This window comes from Cricetulus griseus (genome assembly GCF_003668045.3).
Source record: "Cricetulus griseus strain 17A/GY chromosome 1 unlocalized genomic scaffold, alternate assembly CriGri-PICRH-1.0 chr1_0, whole genome shotgun sequence".
In the NCBI taxonomy this organism is placed as follows: domain Eukaryota; kingdom Metazoa; phylum Chordata; class Mammalia; order Rodentia; family Cricetidae; genus Cricetulus; species Cricetulus griseus.
The window spans coordinates 67690700-67707159 of record NW_023276806.1 but is presented as its reverse complement, the minus strand read 5'-3'; the positions used below and the strand labels follow the sequence as shown (position 1 = coordinate 67707159).

Below are 16460 nucleotides of genomic sequence, written 5' to 3'. Positions count from 1 at the left end.
TATATCCCAAAATGTATTACCCTTCTGTGAAAAATCATGTAATTGCACAGATATAACCTCAAACATTGATAAGATTTTAAAACAAATGGATACTTAAGCCAAGACATTGATTCATAGGGCAGGTGACAATTTTGAAGGGTATATTACTTACAATGTGTAAGTTGTCCTGTTTCAATAGGACTGGGTGCATTCCTCTGTAATTCTATTACCTAGTCATGTTGAATATCCATAAATACATACTGAAGTAAATTAGCATATTATCACTTATAGTAGGTAAACAAAAGCACCGCAGAGTAGATTTCTTATGCCCTAAATTGTATATATTGTGAGTTTCTGTTCTTCACATTTTAAAAACTGTGGAGACAGATAAGTCAGTCAGTTAACTTTTTTTTAACAGTAAATTTTTTTAAAGATTTATTTATTATGTATAAACTATTCTGTCTGCATATATCCATGCAGGCCAGAAGAGGGCACCAGATCTCATTATAGATGGTTGTGAGCCACCATGTGATTGCTGGGAATTGAACTCAGGACCCCTGGAAGAGCAGTCAGTGCTCTTAACCTCTGAGCCATCTCTCCACCCCTGTCAGTTAACTCTTAATGCTTTCAGTCTCCCAGTTTAGTGAACTTGGCACTGGAGATTGAGCCTCAGGCACATGCTTTGCCTCTGAGCCTCCTCTCCAGCTGTGTGAATATTCCTCCAGCACACCTTATTTGAAGTAACTGTTGATTTTATGATTCAGAGCATTTTGGGACTCTATATGACACTGAAGTCAAAGCAGCATGCAAGTAATGAATAATTTAATTCTTAGACTAATATAGCAAATGTCAGGCTAGCCAGGATGCTCAGAGGGCAGGGCTGCTTGACTTTAAGCCTGGAACCCATATGGTGGGAAACAGAGAACCAACACAAGTTTTACTCTGCCCTCCTTATAACATGCTTGTGCTCACACATGTACACACACACATGTAAATTAACAAACTCTCCTTTCTTTTTAACAGTATTTGCCATGTGCTACTTGATTCTCTTATATGCCCATGATTCTGTACCATTCAGCCTGTTTTTCCTTTCTCATATTGCCTTATAATAATCAATTTCCCTATGTAATCAGCTTGTATCTGAATTTATACTCTAGAATTGACTTTTAGATCCTTCCGTTTTACTTACAATACCATATCCTTACATTATTGTGAATAACCCCTATAGTTTGAATTTTGAAGTTCATGGAATTACTCTAAACATGCAAAGTGAGATGCTCGTTTTTTTTTAAAATCATCTCTTTGTGTCTGAGATGATATTGCTAGCTCTGCCAGTCATGTCATTAAACATTATGCGTTAATTTATGTCACAAAGATGGCTCTTAACCTGTGTCTTTCATAGCTAGCCAACTGGCCATTTCCACTTTACCTTACTCAGTATGATTGGCTCCCTGTTTTCATTTTTAATTGGCATCACCCACATATACACCAATAATTTCCAAAGTTTACTATATTTTATATATTTGCTATATTTATTTATTTATATTTACAGTGTATTCTAGAAGAGTATTAATATAACTCCCATAGTAATGGAAATACTTGTCTCATTACAATATCATGGTCTAGCCCACATGTCTTCTTGTATGGCTAGTGTGCCTGAGGAGCTGAATGTTTACATAGGAAGATGTGACTAGCTGTACCATGTTGGCAGCAGCATCTAGAAGAATGCCCTGTGTATCTTTAGTAGTAACCATGTTTTCTCGCCAATTTCAGGACATAAAAGAAGAGAATGAGACAATTGATGTGTTAGGTTGGATATTTTAAGTTGGGCCTAAGCCATTCAGACATTAGATAAATAATTGAAATACAGTTGTGAGCTAAATTACAAACTTTTATTTTAACAAAATAAATACATTGTAACTTCAAATGAAGGGTTTTATTGTGGTAAAATAATTGTATGTAAAACTTACCACTGTTGTCATTTCAAGTGTGCACTTCAGTGGTGTGAAGAACATTCACAGAACTGGGGGTGTAGCTCAGAGGCAGAGCATGTGACTACCATGCACAGTGCCCTAGGCTCAGTCTCCAGTGCAGAAAAAAAATTTAAAAAATCATATTATTGTGCAGCCTATTCCCACTGTCCATGTACAGAAAAGTTTTATATCCCAAACTGAAACTGTGTTTACATTAAACACAGTTACATTAAACATCCTCCCCTCAGACCCTGGAGAGCATGATGCTACATTCTCTTTATATGGATTCCATTGCTCTGGGTACCTCATATGAGCAAGAACCATGTAATATGTGTCCATTTGTGTCTGGCTTATTTTATTTAGTATCTTTAAGTTTCATCTATCTTGTAACTTGCAAAGAATTTCCTTCTCTCTTAGGCTAAATAATATCCTATTCTATATGCACACTGTGTTTTGTTTATCCATCACTCATCCATGGGTATTTTAGGTTGTTCTTACTGTTTGATTATTGTGAGAAGTAGGAGCTTTGGTGTTCAAGTATACATCCAAGTCACTGCTTTTATTTCTTTAGGGAATATTCTAGGCTACATGGTAGTTTCATGTTTAATCTTTGGGGGAACCACCATGCCAAATAAAATTTCAATGCTTATTTTTCATGACCATTATTTTCTAAAGACAATGTTTAAAAGAGTAGGATTCTTTTACTTCAGTTTTTGCAATCCAAATAATTACCAAAAAATCCTTAACTATATAGCTTTTCTATTGTTTTATTTTATATTACATACATATGATACACCTCTGTATTAGATTTCATACCAATTAAGTAAACATGGCTTGTGATTTCCTAAGACTGGCAGCTGCATGATACTCTTGAAATAAGAAGGTATCTTTTTGTTACTGAATGTCATAAGTATACACATTTAGTTTAAAAAAACTTTCTCCCCAGGTCTGAGGGAGAATTTTTAACAGCTTTATTGAGTATAATTTACATATGATACAATGTATTTGTTGGCAGTATAAAATACAGTTTAGTATATTCATAACATATGAGCATCACCACCATCTACTTTAAGAACAGTTTTTTGTCACTACGAAAGAAATTTTTGTGCCCACTTGCTGTCTTTCTAAGGAGACTTTTTATATGAGTAGATGTTTGACCATGTTTCATTGGAAAGATCCGAAAGGAAGAAAGCATGTCTACAATCCACACCGCCAGAGAAGCTAGGAAGCAAGGAGGACTCCAAGACATACATGGTCCCCCGGGAGAAAGGGAAAGGGACAAGATCTTCTGAACAAATTGGGAGTATGGTGGGAGGGGACAGGGAGCTAGGGGAATGAGAAGGGGAGAAGAGGAGGATATGAGGGAGCAGGCAGGTTGTGTAGGGGCAAGAATAGAGGAGAGCAAGATAAGATATACCACAATAGAGGGAGACATTATAGGTTTAAAGAGAAATCAGGCACTAGGGAAATGTCCAGAGATCTACAAAAATGACACCAACAATCTAAGCAACAGAGGAGAGGCTACCTTAAATGCCCTCCCGTGATAATGAGATTGATGACTAACTTATATGCCATCCTCGAGCCTTCATCCAGCAGCTGATGGAAGTAGAAGCAGACACCCACAGCTAAACACTGAACTGAACTGGAATCCAGTTGCAGAGAAGTAGTGATGAGCAAAGGGGTCAATGCCAGGCTGGTGAAACCCATAGAAACAGCTGACCTGAACAAGGGGGAACTCTTGGTCCCCAGACTGATAGCTGGGAAACCAGCATAGGACTAATCCAGACAGCATGAATGTGGATGTCAGTGAGGAGGCCTCGGAAATCTATGGAGCCTCTTGTAGTAGATCAGTACATATTCCTAGTATAGGAATGGAATTTGGGAGCCCATTCCACATAGAGGGTTACTCCCTGAGCCCAGACATACGGGGGAGGGCCTAGGCCCTATCCCAAATGATATGATAGAACTCTGAAGATCTCCCATGGAAGGCCTCATCCTCCCTGGGGAGCAGAAAGGAGATGGGATAGGTAGGATGTTGGTGGGGGGCAGGGGAGGAGGGGAGGGAGAAGGAACTGGGATTGACATGTAAAGCAATCTTGTTTCTAATTTAAATAAAAAAAAATGAGAAAAAAAAGAATAAACCAAAACTAATCTCATTTAAAAAAAGAAAGGAAGGAAGGAAGGAAGCATGTCTCTGAGAAAGGGGAAAGGAACAAACTCCAGAGCACAGACAGAGATAAGTACTAAAGGGAGGGAACGATGGTGCCTCGACTGAGGTTGGAGCATGTTAGTGCCATGAAAGGACCTGTGTAGTCAGCATGTATGTGCAAAGTCGGGTAGTGAAGGAGAGGGTGAATTTTATAGGACTATCTGGCATAGCAGTGGATATTTATTTCCTTTCCAGGTGCTTTTCTGTGTTTAAATGGCAGGAGAATAAATGTAGAAAAGGGATAAGCAAAAAAGGGATGTGTGTGTGTGTGTGTGTGTGTGTGTGTGTGTGTGTGTGTGTACGTACACATGCACAGATATGAAGAAATGGGAAAATGGGTATATTCCTTATGGTAAAATGTATGAAAAGAATTACAAGTGGAGCTGCTGAAGGAATGTTGATGAAATGCAAAATGTAGGTCTAGGCGAACTTGAGATAAAGGCAAGAAAGGGCTAGAGAACTGGGAAATCCTGGCACTCATTTCTTCAACAAATACTCATTCTGATGAGAATACTAAACAGCTGAGTAAAGGAAAGTCCTACCCACATGGATCTCAGCTTCTAATTGGACTCACAGAAATGCACTCAACAATACAAACTATAATTTCAGTTGTATGTGCTATGAAGAGAACAGGGATGACTGAAAAAACTAGGGTGATAGGGAAGGGTTTTAGAGAGGGTACTTACACACTGCCTATCATCATAAACCCTGTTTCCTACAAAACAGATACCCTGGGTGCCGTTCATAATCCCATAGCCAGACTTACCTGTGAGCCCCCTGCCAGGTTAGCCTCTAGGTCAAGTCTAAATAAGGACGCTGCCAGAGGGAAAGCTTCTGTCATTTATGAACTCACAGGCCACACCCATCTTCCAAATGGTGTTTTAATGAGGAGCTTTCCCTTTCCTAACATTAGTGTGTTTGTATACTCACTGGACTTGCCTCCAAGCTTTATCTCTTTCAGGTCTCTGTGAGGTTAACAGGATAGATTCATGTCACTCTAAAAGCACAAAATCCATTTTTATGCCAGATCACTCCTTTCAGCAACTGTACTTCCTTTGTTTGCTGCTATCCTCTCAGTTTGGTTTAGAGCCTTTTCCTGTGCACATGGTCACACACAGACAAGGTGTCTGCACACAAGGCATGTGTCTGCCTGCCGATTGCCAAAGCTCAGTTCTTCTGTAGGAAGTTGCCATTCCAAAGTGAATGGTTAATATATATATAGCATAGTAAGTGATCATAAAAATAATCTCTCTATAAAAAGAGTTTTAAACGATAGAAATGATAACCATAAAGAGAGGAAGAGTAATCAGTGGAGCAGCCTGCAGCACATTAAACTTTTATGTTGTTTTTAATTTTTAGAAAACAGCTGTGTTATCAATATAGAAGTCTCCATTTACATACATCACACACCAGAAAGGAATGTTTTCCAGTCAGATATGCTAATCTGTTTTCAAATATCTTGTGACCACCAACTAAAGTGTGTGTTCTTCTCTGGAGCTGATCATTCAAACACCTGCCACTCTGAGCTGTCCTCTCTTAGTACCATTTGTTCTTGATCCCATTGTTAACCTTCTCTATTTCCACAGCCATAGATAGATAGATAGATAGATAGATAGATAGATAGATAGATAGATAGATAGATAGATATTCATGTATATATATATATAGTATTACTTGTGTATGTATATATATACATATACTTATGTATGTAATACTCTTTCATAGACAAGAGGCAAACAAGTAAGGTCATTTTATTTATTGTCATTAATTTTGCTAAACTTGGTTTGACTCAGTCAGTTCTCTTCCTTCCAACACAGTCTTATCAAGGTTTCAAAAGAGAGAGTCCAGGACCTGTGAATGTAAGCAAAAGTGAACATTATCACTTCATGAAATGTAATTGTTGTTAGGATTAGTATATATTCTTTCTTTCCATTTCTTTGCAGTATTTATAATTGTATTTGTAGGTGTGGTTTTCCTATCAAGCCTTTATTCCACACCTTTACTTATCCAGAATTCACCTGTTAATTCACATGTAATTTGTGTTTGCTCCATCACAATATGGAGAGCTCATTATCTAGGCCTTAATATCTTAAGAGACAGTTTATTAGTGGAGTTTTTAGCAGGTGAGAAACAGCCTTTTAAAAACCCACCAACCTGATGGCCTGGCTTCATCTGTAGAACCTACAGATGTTTTTGTTTTATTTTCTGTTCAGGAATAAGGCTGTAGCTCAGTGGTGCAGTACTTGACTGGCTTGTGTGAGGCCCTGGCTTCTGTCACCAGCACCACACATAAAAGCTTGTAGCATTTCTGTTATTTGCTCTACTTAGCCTTGAATGAAAGAAGCATTCGGCTATTCTTTCTCAATACCCATGCTCTCCTTTTGCACTCCTCTTCTCTTGAGCTGTTGGTTCTCAGTTCTTGGTGCTGTGTCCACGTGCCTATGTGTTTTGCTCCACTCCTGTCTTGTCGTACTGTTTCTCTTGTATGACACAAGATTGGATAGAATGGAATCAAAAACAAATAAGTTTATCTGACAAGAAAACATGAACTGTAGCAGTCTAAACTGTGTGACTAGTGAAGGTATTAAAGTTCAGTGGAACCAGATAAGGCTTCCAGAAATGGATATTGTACACTTGGAAGATGTGATACAATGGTGATTTACATCACAAGCAAAGGGTGGTTTTAGTGTGCCATTGTCAGGACAGCTGTCTAATCATCAAGAACATAAATTAATGTGACCCCATCCTCACATCCTAGTAAAAGAACCTCCAAAAGTATTATATTTAAAATAAAGAGTATATAGATATAAAATTGAGATTGGGACTTAATTGGGTAACATAGGTGAGTAGTTTCACAACCTTAGAATGAAGAAGGTGACATTAGACATTGGAAGTCTAAAGTCACAGCCAGAACTTACAGAAATTGGCAAGCTCCTCACATGAAAACTGAAGTTTCTGTATATAAAAAGAAGGTTAAGGACAGATAGTACATAAATGACAAAAGAAAAAAACATATATAAAATAGTCTGTACTAGTATCCAAAACTGAACTTAAAAACAGGCCTACTGGATTATTGAAGATTAAAAAATAATGAAAACCTCTGATATTGAGAAAGTATGAAAAAACAGATAAATTCATATATTTGTGAGGACACAAATCTTTCTTTTTCCTTTTTTTAAAGGGAAAAGACCAGCTTGCTTAGAAGTCTTTAGTGGCAGTGTGTGCAAGATGGGAATGTGTAGAGTAACTTGGGGCTGTTCTGTGGGTGCTTTCCAGATTGGCTCTTTCTACCCATTCTTTGTGGCTAGGTTTGGGTACTCTGCTAAGCCATCTTCACATAAATATCTGGGGGAAAAAAGAAATGTTATTTTCTTTTGCCTGGCTCAAATAAAATCAGCTCATTTTCAATATCAGCTTTTATTTATTCATATCTCCTATGGTATTTGGCAGGGAAAAAAGAGGATAATTATCTACTTTTAGGGAAATTTATGTATTCCTGGCAGTTTCCATCCTTGTTGTGATTATGTGAAGGTGAGACTGCTTTTGGATTAAACTAGTCTTTATGAATTCTAAATCCTAGGTCATTACCCTGTGTGTGTGGGGGTTAGTGTGTGTGTGTGTGTGTGTGTGTGTGTGTGTGTGTGTGTGTGTGTGTGTGTGTGTGTGTGTGTGATTGTGTGCACATAAATACACAGAGATTTATAAATGTATGTTTCAAAGCTATAAATTTTAACTAGTAAACATTTCAAAGTATCCAGCAGTACAAAATATGAAATGGAAAGCCTCTTCCCCAGATCCAGACTCTGTTAACCATCCTCACACCACCCTGAGTTCCCCCATGATTTACTGATTACAAGTCTTTTCTTCTCTTTCCTTCTCAAATAGCCCTTTCCAATCAGTCTGATGTCAGTGACCAGGATTGGACAGTAGGCTTTGATAAGAGGGAATGAGACAGATTTAGGCAGATCTGGCCATGTTTGTGGAGGCCCAGGCCACTGTGGGCTGTGGCAGAGGAATAGCGTTAGTGAGCAGAATTATCTGCTTTCTCACCTTGCAGTTTGCTATGTGCATTCACTATACTTCTTATGGAAGCACTATTTTCTCCTTTACTTTTCAAGCAAAGGCAGTGTCACTTTATATGTGTTCAGAAATTAAAATTGATTTTCTTTTGGAAATAAATCCCAGCTCCATCTACTGAGATACAGAAGAGGAGAGGGAGCCAAGATATTACTCAATTTAAAGAATTATCTACAATGGGTCTCCTAGCATGAAAGTCAAGCCTGAACACTCCCTGAGTCATGTTTCATGTCAGTGGTTGCTCTGGCCTCTTCCAGACTTATCCTTCCAGGCGCTGTTTTAGCAACTCATAATCACTCCGAGAAGCTCTGTTTTCCTAAAGAAGCAGCAGCCGTGTTTAAGTTTACATGACCCTGGTTTCATGACAGCGGTAGCAAATCAGATATCTTATCCAAGGAAAAGCATTTTTGGCTTAGAATCCCATCACTCTCATGGTGGGAGTCAGCTTCAGCTCAGCTCAGCACTGCTGCAGAACACTGGCCGTGAATCTTTCAGAAAGCATAAACACAATTGGTATTTATAGCATTGTTAACATTTACTGAATAAGTTGTGGGAGTGGTCTGTAAGCCCATCTTAAGCAGGTGGGGCAGGAATCTTTGTTGTGACTGCAGTGAGATTTAAAGCCAAGACAACAGGATTACTGTGGTTGCAGCAATATAGTAAATTAGGAGTATTGGATTCACTAAGTTACAGTTCCATGCAGCCACAACTCAACAGTGCTACAGAAACTGTCCTGAAGCATCACTAGCCAGAAGTGTGTTGCACAGATGGCGTATTTGACACAGTGCAGGGCAGGAACTGTACAATGAAAAGCCAAATAAACGGCCAGGATTAGTCAAATTTTAATTGAAAATCTACATTAAAAACCACTGAAATTTTGCCAGGCTTCCTTGTACATCAAAACCACAATAACAGACAAAGTTTCCCTCAGTCAACTAAGTGAGCATCAAAGTTGTCATTACTGCTCAGCTTTGTGTGTACTCAGTTCAGTGGGTAAATAAGCAGCTGAGTTATACAGTAGATGATATAAAGCAAAGGATGCATGTCTTCATGTTTCATTTTGATCCTTAATCCTTGTCAGTGTTTCAGGAACCCTGAGCTTTTTTCTGTCCTTCTGCCTCATGAATGAACCCATTTCCTTCATGCCATCTCCACTTTACACTGTTACTCAATTTTAGTCACTGTTTCTCACTAAATCAAAGCTTTTAGAAAGATTAAAAAAGAAAAATTGGGACAGATTTGAAAAAAACTACATAAAATTATTTGACAGTATGATATCTTTTATTTAATTTCTAATAAGATGAGGAGGTTTACTTAGAATGCAAAGAAGCCAATGAAATTCCCAGTATAGGGAAAACACTTGATTCAAACACACATTTTTATAATGTTCAGTAAACTACATCATGCATAGTTTGTTGTCTTTCTCCGTCTTTGCTAGTACTGTGTATGCAGAGGGTGTCTTTTCAGGTTTTAAGTTAGGCACCATGCAGTCAAATTCCTCAGTGAATTTTACTTTGGTTTTGACACAATGTATGCTCACGGATATTTTGGAGGAAATAGACAGGGATTTTCCTACCAAATGAGCAGCTGACTCGGTCCCTGCATCTCCACCTAATATAGTATAAGTATAGTTGCTGGGTTCTGAGGAATAACACACCTTCTGAATGCAGTCATTAGCCCTGTTATTTGTTAAGAACTCGCTATGTGCTCGCTGTGCTTGCTGTTGGCCTTGGCACTTCTTTGAAGATATTCCACTTATTTTCCTAAGCAGGAGCCTTTATCTCCTGGCTTCCAGTAGCCAGAGATGGAGGTGTTTAGAATGAGCACATCAGCGTCCTAGTCAGAGATACTGTTTGAAATTATCCATGAGCACAGTGCCGTTAAGCGTTACTGAGTGACATTTGTTTCTCTTGGTTGTATCTGCTCTGACTAGCTGGTTTCTTTCAGATTGGCAGCTGGGATTATGCTATAGTCGATGGACAGCTACAAGCACTGGAGACTACTAAGTCTGAGCTGGGCCTCAGCTGAATGTGCTTGGAATTTATGGGCGCAGTTCTGAGGCATTAGTAGGAAAATCTGTATCTTTCTACAAATGACAATTTCTTCATGTTCTTCACTAGTGTTTCCCTCCATAGCATTATTTGAGCAGAACTGTTAGTAAAAATACTTTTTTCTCTCCTTAATTGTCCTTCTACCCAGTCTTCTCATTGTGTTCCCATTTTTAACCATGTTTCATTTGATTTAGCATGCTGCTGTTTCGGATTTTATAGCATTATGACATGTGTATATATGCCTGCAGCTACCCTGGTACAGTTTTAGTATTGTTTGGATGTTTATGTTAAAAAGTGTCATGCTTCTTAAATATTAATAGTCAATTAATCTTAAACAATACTAAAATCTTATAAAAAGTATGGCCTCCTTGTCATCAAATAGAAATAAATTTTTGACTGACCTATCAACTGAGATTCTTGGATTGTTAAAATATATTTCTGGCTGGGTGTTGGTGATGCACGCCTTTAATCCCAGTACTCAGGAGGCAGAGATGTGGAGATCTCTCTGAGTTCTAGGCCAGCCCGGTCTACTGAGCGAGTTCCAAGACAGCCAGGGCTGTTGCACAGAGAAACTCTGTCTTGAAAAAACAAATATATATATATTTTTTTCCTGACTGTTACATTAATGGATAAATTAAGCTTCATAAAAATATATCAAACAGTGGCAGACCTTTCTTTAGATTTCTTAGACTTTTTTAGACTTCTTTGTGACTTCAAAAATAATCTATCTTTGTATATGATATCAAAAATAATAGTAAAGAAAGTTTATGTTTTCTCTTACCAATCTTTTCATCTTTCCGTCCCCTGAAGGAAGAGCTACTGTTAGTTTGGCACATATGGTTCCAGAGTGAGCACTGAGATGGTCCTCATAAGCATTTGTTTACTCCCATGTGGCAATATGTGTTACCTATGTATAAGTGTCTATATTTTTATATACATAGGTTATACTTTAGATATACTAGATGTGACTAGATTTTTTTTTGTCAGTGTATTCTGGATTGGTTTTCCCATACGGTCCATTCAGCACAACTCACTCACTTTGTTTTGAGACAAGGTCTCATTATGTAACTCTGCTGGCCTGGAGTTCACTGTGTTACCAGGTTGGCCTGGAACTCACAGAGATTTACCTGCCTCTGCTTCCTACTGCTGAGCATGCATCGCTACTCCCAGAAACTCAGTCATTTTAATGGCTGAATAATGCTCCATTGTGATCATTAATTTAGGTTATTTTTTTTAAACTTTTTACTGTTCTAAGAGTGTTATGGCAAACACTTTATATTTAAATATGTTTGCCTCCATGTGATCCTTTTCTTATGAATATTCACAGAAGTGGAATCAGTAGCCCTATCTATTTATAAACATAAAAATCTAACTCCTAAATTTTTAGATATTTTTCTCTATGTCCAATTTTGCTGTTTTTAATTCTTAAATAAGATAGAATCATTCTTGCTCAGTTTTACTTATTTCTTTACTGTCTCCCTCCTTTATGTGTATTACTTACACATTAACTATTCTATGTCCTATTGTAGCCTCATTTAAAAAAAATTACATATCCCCCCTGAAAGGCTGCTTTTGCTTGTAACAATTATACTCTATGGAGTTTTAATTCTGTTTGTTATTAGCAGTGTATTTCTGGGTCACTTAGAATTTACTTTGAGTTAGGCTTTAACTACCATTTTAAAATTTTCATTGTTTTATTTTTCAATTCTGGGGCTCAAACTCAGGTCTTCACATGCTAAGCAAGCTCTCTTCCACTGAGCTACATCCCAGCCTTTCATGCTTTAATTCTGTGAACTTATTGTACTGGCTACTAAAAAGTGACTGTGTTTCTTTCCTTAAGTTAAGCAGTGGAGGCAGGGGTTGCTCTAGTTGGTAAATGCTTTTAACTGACACTCTGTCTGTTTTTTAACCAGCTAGAAATATTATCTAAATAAAGCCATGTGTATTATGTAGACAGTTTCCCCCTTGGGGATTTTCATCTCTTTTTTTGTGTGATACTTTCTATGGCCTTTGCACTTGATGCTATTGGGATTTTTTTGTCATTGCATTTAAGAAATGCAGCCAGGCGTTGGTGGCACACGCCTTTAATCCCAGCACTCGGGAGGCAAAGACAGGAGGATCTCTGTGAGTTCAAGGCCAGCCTGGTCTACAGAGCGAGTGCCAGGACAACCTCCAAAGCAATACAGAGAAACCCTGTCTCGAAAAACCAAAAGGAAGGACGGAAGGAAGGAACTAAGGAAGGAACTAAGGAAGGAAGGAAGAAGAAATGCAAAGTTAAATATGTAATGACTCCATTGGCACTTGGTTATATTCATGGAATATCAAAGCTAAATTTTCAGCAGTGGCTCTGGAGGGTACTGAGGTATCAGCTAGCCAGTCAGATGCAATGAGAGCCACAGCCTCTTCACTGTTTGAGTCAGATAAGGGGAGGAAAAACAGGAACTTTGCTTAAGTAGTGGAATGCCGTGGATCATACCAGCTGGCTGTAGTGTGACTCTGTTGTACTGAGAAGAAAAAAAATAAAGTATGGTGTCCTGTGAAACATTCCTTGATGGCAAGGTAAACTAGAACCCAACAATTTCCCAGGGCCTAGCTTTGGTAAAGTCAGAAAATTTACACATACTGATGAAGGCAGCTTTTAAACAAATTAGTTTCTATTGCACTTTTCTAATTTTATAAAGTGCTTTTAGATGCAAAAATAGGGCATAAAACACAATGTCAGCATTGTGTGCTTTAAATGGGGACATACATATTAACTGCAACCATATGTTCATGTTATTACTGTCCTAACCCCCACCTTAAAATAAAACTGTACATTTATTGTTGGTTGCTATGTTGTGCTGAGTTAACTTGTTCTCTTAGTTAAATTAAAAAGCTTAGTTCAGAGGCTGAGATATTCTTAAGCAAAAGCCAAATGCATTGTTACTAAGTTAAAATATCCCTACCGTTCTTGTCTCCGAGTGTGTGTGTGTGTGTGTGTGTGTGTGTGTATGTATGTATGTATATATATATATATATATATATAATATATATATATATAATCTCCTTTATATATAGCTGTAAAATCACTCAAGTATGCAGTAGTTGGCACAAATACAATTTGAGTGAGCAGCTTGTTAAACATGGCTTCATTACATGTCCATTTGGAGATCCATTAATAAGGTCTCCAAGTAATACTTGAGGTGCTGTTTATAAAATATAAATATGTAACCTTACTGGAATGTCTTGAGGTATTTCATAATCTTTTTATTTTATATTTCAACATCTAAAATGCTGCTTGGTGGGTTCAGATTTTATTACAGAAAGTAATACCAAACTATTTACAGAAATAATCAACAAGAATATTATGTAATAACCCAAACTTCTAGCAAAAATGTTTAACTGAATGTTTTGCTCAATACCAAGCTGCTGTGCACTGGTTATGGTATATCTTTTAGCTGTATCTCTGCTGAATTAAGGCAATTTCTGTAGCTATTCACTTGGTAAATATTTACTCCTCACCTACTATATACAAGCCCCAGAAACCTAGAAATACTTGGCAGTCTGTATTCTTAAGAAGACTTATGGTGTAAGCATTAAGACAGAAAAATAAATTGAGAATCATTCAATAATTAGTACATTAGATAAATTTGTAGTAAACAGGTTTAGTTACATTGCCCCAGGAGCAATCAGGCAGGGGCACAGCTAGTCCAAATAGGGACAAAAAAAAGATGTCACAAAAGCCAGAGCAGCCTGAGCAAGACTTGCAGAATAAAGACGGGAACTCACAGAGAGAGGAAAAGGAAAAAAAAAAAAAAAACGCAGAAAATTTGTAAGGATTTAAAGGCATATGACACAGGTTTAGCGGTTGTGAGAGAATGCTGGAAGGATCCAAACCACTGTTTTACTGTTTCTCTTAAGCAGGAAGTTTTTGATTAAGCCCCAACTGGACATTATGTTAAGTCCTTTATATATTTGCTGAATAACACCACATGCTTGTGGATGACTCACTACACCTAATACCATTCTAAGTACTTACAATATCTCACTTAATCCTCAGAGCATCACAATAAAGTACCCAGAACTGTTATTACAGGTTTTGATGAGGAAATTAAGACACCAAAGTTGAAAAGTCCCTACATCACTTATCTAATACATGAATGCTGAGATCTAATTACATGATCTGCATGTCTGGCCCTGGACTCTGACATTAGTTAGTCATCAGGAGTGTAGACAGGAGGGTTTCAGTTAGGAAGTCACATCATCAAAGTTGCCACTTGAAAACTGAACATCTTGCAAGTTAAGATGTGTCGACCTCTCAGAAAAGCATGAGGGCTGCCAGATAGTGCTTAGAATTTTGGAAATTGTGGTGTGTTTTCATTTTCTGTATAGTCTTATATTAAAGATAAAATTTTAAATTTCTACTAGATAAGAATATTGTCTTATTTTTTCAGTGGCTCTATCTAATCCAGTAGATCTATCTAGACTAACTCTGAGATAATCTCAGGCCAAAGATGTCATTTTCATTGAAGTTGGTTAACAGGTAAATTAAGATTCATTGCCCTATATCAAAATAAGAATTTTACATAACAAATTTTGAGAAAAAAATCCTTGAAAGTAAAGCTCTGCAGTTAGAGAGGAGTTCATTAAAAACAGGCTACGTGTTTGATATTGTTAAGTTATCCTGTTACCAACTCATTTTGCTGAACTTCATGCATGTCTAAATGTCTGCATATGCCCTATGATTTCCAACTTCAGTTATACCCCCACATTTCCTGCATTGTCTGTTGCTCTATGCCAAAGGTTGCATGGAAACATGAAAGAGAACTGTAAACAGGCTTTCCCAAGGGACCTTTTCAGATCACACGTAATAGCCCTCCATGAATTCTCACTGTACCTTAACAGTCACTGCTGTAGTGAGACACTAGAGCATTGTCATGTCCCTCGAGGGATTTGGGGCTGGAATTACTGCCTCAGTGATGTGTTACAGCACTGCCCAGGGAGACCCAGTTAGTCTCCATGGTAGCAGACACACATCTTCACTTAATGCTCCCCATCTTCCACCATGTTCCCATATTGCCCTCATCAAGAACAATCCTCAGGGCTAGGGAGATGGCCCAGTGTTTAAGAACACATGTTTCTCTTTTAGAAGACCAGGGTTCAATTCTCACAACTGCCCATAACTTCAGCTGAAACTCTGAGAGAGAGAATGTGTACACGTGTGCATGCACACACACGGAGCATACACTTACACAAATGTATACACACAAAAAAGAATGTCAAGTGGTGGTGGCGCATGCCTTTAATCTCAGCACTGGGGAGGCAGAGGCAAGTGTATCTCTGTAAGTTTGAGGCCAGCCTGTTCTACAAAGCTATACAGAGAAAACCTGTCTCTAAAAACCTACACACACACACACACACACACACACACACACACACACACACACACACACACACACATATGGGTGTGGTGGTGCACACCTTTAATCCCAGCATTTGTAGGGCAGAGGCAGGTGAATCTCTATGAGTTTGAAGCCAGCTTAGTCTACAAAGCAAGTTCTAGTATAGCCAGGGATGTCACACAGAGAAAACATGCCTCAATAAATAAATAAATCTAAAAAAAAAAAGAATTGTCTTCATTTCTCAAGTCTGGCTTTGTTCACACAGAACCATAGACAAGTCATCTAGTCCCTGAGCTAGCTTGCTGTAAATAGCACTCAAGAAATCCTTTTGTAAGTCCTTTCATAAGCACTGTACATGAGACACTATTCTCTCTGCTATGCATCAGAGAAACACTTGATACTCTGGTCCCTTCAATGACTGAAGAGGCAGAGGATCCACTCTGTGAGCGTTACTATTTCTGGGAAGACCAGATCAGGAATATGCTCTAGTCAGCCATCTGAGCGAGCAGTAAGAAAGCCTTCACTGCTTAGCTTTATGCCTTCATCTGTTAAGCACTGGGACCCCCTGACAACATTGGCCACAGAAATATTGCACAAAGAGGAGTTTAGAAGGCACCAAGTAAAGAGACCATCACAATACCCAGTGATTAAAATTATAGGGACTCAGGTTCAGAAAAGAAGTGAGAGAACCTTACAACTGATTTTATGTCAAAGAGAAAGGGTACCATTTAAAATGTTCTGAGATTCTGAACATACAATCACCAGACTGAGGAATGCAAGAATAAAATTA

General features: G+C 38.0%; 1 protein-coding gene across 6 annotated transcripts in view; it reads left to right on the top strand.

The window, feature by feature from the left end:
- The window catches only part of Lrba (LPS responsive beige-like anchor protein), a 561457-nt gene that overhangs the window by 492483 nt on the left and 52514 nt on the right, over positions 1-16460 (top strand). The window lies entirely within an intron of this gene.